A 5,539-nucleotide genomic window follows, 5' to 3' on the forward strand; every position below is an offset into this window, starting at 1 on the left:
GTTCAGATGGCTGTAAGCACTATGCGACTTAACATCTGAGGTCATCAGTCTTCTAGACTTAGAACTAATTAAACCAAACTAACCTAAGGACTTCACACACATCCATGCCCGAGGCAGGATTCGAACCGGCGACCGTAGCAGCAGCGCGGTTCCGGACTGAAGCGTCTAGAGCCGCTCGGCCACAGTGGCGGGCTGAAGGCAATGGAAAACAATGCATTAAAGATATAGTGTAGCCACAGAACATGTGGCCTGTAATTGAAGAAGTGTCATGACGATCTCTCCGTTGGCGAAAGATTCCACACTAGGCCTCCATTAGAATCCCCGGGACGGGACTGCCAAGGTGGAGGTGTGCATAAGTAAAAGCCTGAATAACCAACGAAAGGATAACGTTCTTCTAGTCAGGGTCTAGAATGTCAGACGTTTGAACGTGATAGGGAAGCTGGAAAATTTGAAACTGGAGATGATGCTAAGGCTCATTCTAGATACAGTGGGGTCAGCGAAGTGAAATGGAAAGAAGACAAGGATTTATGGTCGGGCGAGCACAGGGTAATATCAACAGCAGCAGAAAATGCTTCAGTCTGGAACTGCGCGACCGCTCCGGTCGCAGGTTCGAATCCTGCCTCCGGCATAAATGTGTGTGATGTCCTTAGGTTAGTTAGGTTTAAGTAGTTTTAAGTTCTAGGTGACTAATGACCTCAGATGTTAAGTCCCGTAGTGCTCAGAGTGATTTGTAACAGAAAATACTATGACGGAAATAGAATTCGTTACATATAGGAGTGTACGACAGGGAAGACAGTTATTGTCGAAAGTTTAGTGACAGAATCGTTCTCATGAGAATCGACGGCAAACAAACACCGACAACGACAATTCAGGTATACATGGTGACGTCGCGAGCCGTGTATAACAGAGGAAATACTTAAGTTGATCAGTGAAGGAAGGAAATACAAAGATATTCGGGGAAATTGTGGAATACAGAAACACAAGTCACTTAGGAACGAATAAATCGGAAGTGCGGGGAAGCTAAGGCGAAATGGCTGATAAAGAGTGTGAAGAAATCGAAAAAGGAATGATTGTCGGAAGGACTGATTCAACATACAGAACAGTCAAAACAACCTTCGGTGAAATTAAAAGAAAGAGTGGTAACATTAACAGCGCGATGGGAATTCTACTGCTAAATGCAGAGGATAGGGCGGATGGGTGGAAAGAGTAAATTGAAGGCGTTTATGTGGGGAGGGACTAATTTAATGAAGTAGAGAAGAAGAAATGGGAGACGATATAGAAGAGGTAGGGGATCCAGTATTAGAATCAGAATTTGAAAGAGCTTTGGAAGACTTAAAATATCATCTGACTTTCGTAATAATGTGATCCACACAATTTCAAAGATTAGACAAGGTCGACAATTATCGCACAATCAGCGTAACAGCTCATGTATCCAAGTTACTCACAAGAATAATAAACATATGAAAGGAAAAGAAAACTGAGAATGCGTTAGATGACGATGTTTGGCTTTAGGAAAGGTACAGGCATCAGAAAGTTAGTTCTGACTTTGCATTTGATGATGGAAGAAAGACTAAAGAAAAATTAAGACACATTCAAATGGTTTGTCGACCTGGAAAAATATTCGACAAAGTAGAATGATGCAAGTTGTTCGAAAGTGTAAAAAAAATCAGGGTGAGCTATAGGGAAAGACGTGTAACATACGATAGGTACAAGAGCCAAGACGAAATAATAAGAGTGGAAGCCAAATAACGAAGAGCTCAGATTAAAAAGGACATAAGACAGGAATGAAGTCTTCCGCCACTACTGTTCCCTCTATTCGTCGAAGAAGCAATGACGAAAATAAGAGAAAGTTTGAAGAGTGGAATTACAGGTCAAGGAGGAAGGATATCGACGATAAGAATAGCTGATGACATCGCTATGCTCATTGAAAGCGAAGAAGAATTACGTGATGTGTTAAATGAAGTGAACGGTCTAATAAGTGCAGAATATGGACTGAGATTAAATCGAAGAAAGACAAAAGTAGAAAAGTAGCAGAAATGAGGTCAGTGAGAAAATTAACATCAGTGTTGGTGATTACGAAGCAGATGAAGATAAGATTTGACTAGCAAGGCAGTAAATTTACCCAAGGCAGACGGAGAAAGGAGAACATAACATGCAGACTAGCACTGACAAAAATGCTATTCCTGAACAAGAGAAGTCTACCAGTATCAAATATAGACCTTACTTTGAGGAAGAAATTTCCGAGATCGTCCGTTTGAAGCCCAGCATTGGTATGGTAGTGAAACATGGACTGCGGGAAAATCGGAACAGAAGAGATTCGAAGCATTTAAGATGCGGAGCTACAATTGAAAATTAGATGGACTGATAAGGTAAGGAATGAGGAGGCCCTCTGGACAATCGTCGAGGAAAGGAATATATCTAAAACACTGACAAGAAGAAGGGACAGGGTGGTAGGACATCTGTTAGGACATCAAGGAATAACTTCCATGGTACTAGATGGAGCTGTAGAGAGTAAAAGCTGTAGATGAAGAGAGAAATTGGAATAGACCTAGCAAATAATTGAGGATGTAGGTTGCACGTGCTACTCTGAGATCAAGAGGTTGGTAGCCTATGGGAACGGAATTCGTGGTGATGGCCGAGCGGTTCTAGGCGCTACAGTCTGGAACCGCGCGACCACTACGGTCGCAGATTCGAATTCTGCCTCTGGTATGGATGTGTGTGATGTTCTTAGGTTAGTTAGGTCTAAGTAGTTCTAAGTTTTTGGGGACTAATGACCTCAGAAGTTCAGTCCCATAGTACTCAGAGCCATTTGAACCATTTTTTTTTTCTTTTTTTAATTCGTGGCGGGCCGCATCAAATCAGTCAGAAGACAGATGACGCAAAAGAAAAGGATTAACGTTGTAAATCATTACATAAAAGGTCTTTTAGTCTTCTGTCTGCTCATTATTTCTAGTCTGTCAGATTTGTTTTTGTTTCTCTCTCTTGAGATCACCGTTACCGCAGTCGTTTTGTTAATCTTCATCTGTAATCCGGTTTGCGTGTCTTGATTTTGGTTTTGCTTGTTTTATATTCTTGGATCATATACCGTAATTAGGAGGTATCTCATACTTTCCTTAATCTTTGTAATATGTTACATGTTGACCTTACTGTTCCGAAAGTTTTCTATTATTCTCTTACTAATTTTGTTTCCTCGTCTTCTGGTCTTAAGTTCATGGAATGGCATCGTTTCTTCCTGATCGTGTTCATTACCGGTTCTATTTTCTTTTTTACCGTGCCATTTGAAGGTATTCGCCAACGGCCTTGCCGCAGTGGTAACACCGGTTCCCGTCAGATCACCGAAGTTAAGCACTGCTGGGCTGGGCTAGCACTTGGATGGGTGGCCACCCGGTCTGCCGAGCGCTGTTGGCAAGCGGGGTGCACTCAGCCCTTGTGAGGCAAACTGAGGAGCTACTTGGTTGAAAATTAGTGGCTGCAGTCTCGTAAACTGACATACGGAGTGCAGACCGCATGCCCCTCCATATCCGCATCCAGTGACGCCTGTGGGCTGAGGATGACACGGCGGCCCGTCGGTACCGTTGGGACTTCCAAGGCCTGTTCGGACGGAGTTTTATTTCAAGCTATTCCCCAATGCACGCTTACTTCATTTTGTGTGTTTATGCGTGCCCTAATTATACGTTTTCTATTCTGTAAATTTCTGATGTAGGAGCTGATTTAGTGATGATTTTAATTGGCTTTCCTTATTTTCTACAATCAGATACACAAATTCCTTGGCACCCCTTCCATCGAATCCCACGGTTACATTGTCTGCCCACCACAATTTCGTTTTCAATAGAGTCATAATTACGTCTTCCACTCCAATCTGCTCCCTCGTGAATTTGTTTTTCTGCCTCTGTAGATAACTAAAAACGTTTATCTCTTGATTACTTGGTGAGAAACGATCAGTTTTTAAATGGTTTTAAGGTTAAAGAGGAGATGGTATACATACCAGAAAAAGGCTGCAGACACTGGGCTAATCCAGTTATTACATCATGGTGAGACATACATTCCGAAATCAAATACTGGATTGTAAGGCGTTCGCGGGAGCAGATATAGACTCAGATGACAGTTTAGTAATGGTGAAGATTGAAATGAAGTTTAAGAGAAGAAGAATCAGTGAGGAAAGAAGAGGGATAAGGGATTGTGGTGTGAAGTGGCCAGATCGGGAAAAGTGGCCAATACATACTTTTTGCCCTTGGCAGCGGTTGTGCCTGCCGAGAAACAGTCAAAACGATTCTAACATACAACATCACTTTCGTTGGTGAGTCTGACAGACTCTGTTATTTTTTACAAGGATAAAAAAATGGCTCTGAGCACTATGGGACTTAACATCTGAGGTCATCAGTCCCCTAGACCTTAGAACTACTTAAACCTAACCGAGACGCGCGGTTCCAGACTGAAGCGCTTAGACCCGCTCGACCACAGCGGCCGATCAATAAGTAATGCCCCACATTTTTTTCTCAGAACATATTTATTGTTAAGAGTCAGAATATGGTGACAATATAATCAATATTTCTTGTCCATGTCCTCTTTATCTACGTAGTCTCCATCATCTTCTATGGCTGTACGCCAACGGTGTGGAGCTGGTTAAAGCTCTTGTCCTGTAGGCATAGCCATCTTTTCACTGCATGACTGACATTCTCATCATCTTCAAAGTGTGATCTGTGACAGAAAGGCCTCTCCGTCAGTCTCAAAACGCTCCAACAATTCAGATCAAAAATGGCCAATCTTTGAATTCTGTGGTCCACCGTGAACATTCGTGGAACCCATCGTGATCACCTCTTTGAATATCCCAGAGTCTCAATCATTGCAGAGGCACTTCGAATGCTGACTGACAACTGAAGAGCCAATTGTCGAGTTGTGATGTGCCGGTCGGCACGAATAAAGGCATCCGCACCATTTAGCATGTCTGGAGCAGTGGCTGTGACAGGACGTCCCGAGCGTGGCTGATCATGGAGCTCTGTTTCTGCATTTCCTGAGGCTGTAACTTTCTTTACCCGCAGACCAAATGCACTCCCATCAACTGCAGCATCGCCGTACACTGCACACAAATGTTTATGGACGTTCACTACGGTTTCTTTTTCTGAACGCAAGACTTCAATAACAGTCGCTGTTTGTAACGGGAGTCGTATGTAGACGCCATTTTGACGCTGTACTACTGCTCTGCCATCTGCCAGAACGGTTTGAAACTTCATCGGCGCACAGAACAAACATCAAGTGCGAAGCACCAACAAGGACGTTTGTCTATGTATATAATTATTATTTTTTTTTTTTTAAGTGGGGAATTCCTCATTGGACGACCCTCATAGTAAATACACTCCTGGAAATTGAAATAAGAACACCATGAATTCATTGTCCCAGGAAGGGGAAACTTTATTGACACATTCCTGGGGTCAGATACATCACATGATCACACTGACAGAACCACAGGCACATAGACACAGGCAACAGAGCATGCACAATGTCGGCACTAGTACAGTGTATATCCACCTTTCGCAGCAAT

At 42.9% G+C, this 5,539-nt stretch overlaps 1 pseudogene; it reads left to right on the forward strand.

Annotated features, from left to right (window-relative positions):
• The first annotated feature begins 3,290 nt into the window (after window positions 1-3,290).
• Window positions 3,291-3,408, forward strand: LOC126428240 (5S ribosomal RNA; annotated as a pseudogene).
• The last annotated feature ends 2,131 nt before the right edge of the window (window positions 3,409-5,539 follow it).

The sequence above is a fragment of the Schistocerca serialis genome, chromosome 1 (assembly GCF_023864345.2).
Source record: "Schistocerca serialis cubense isolate TAMUIC-IGC-003099 chromosome 1, iqSchSeri2.2, whole genome shotgun sequence".
Classification (NCBI taxonomy): Eukaryota; Metazoa; Arthropoda; class Insecta; order Orthoptera; family Acrididae; genus Schistocerca; species Schistocerca serialis.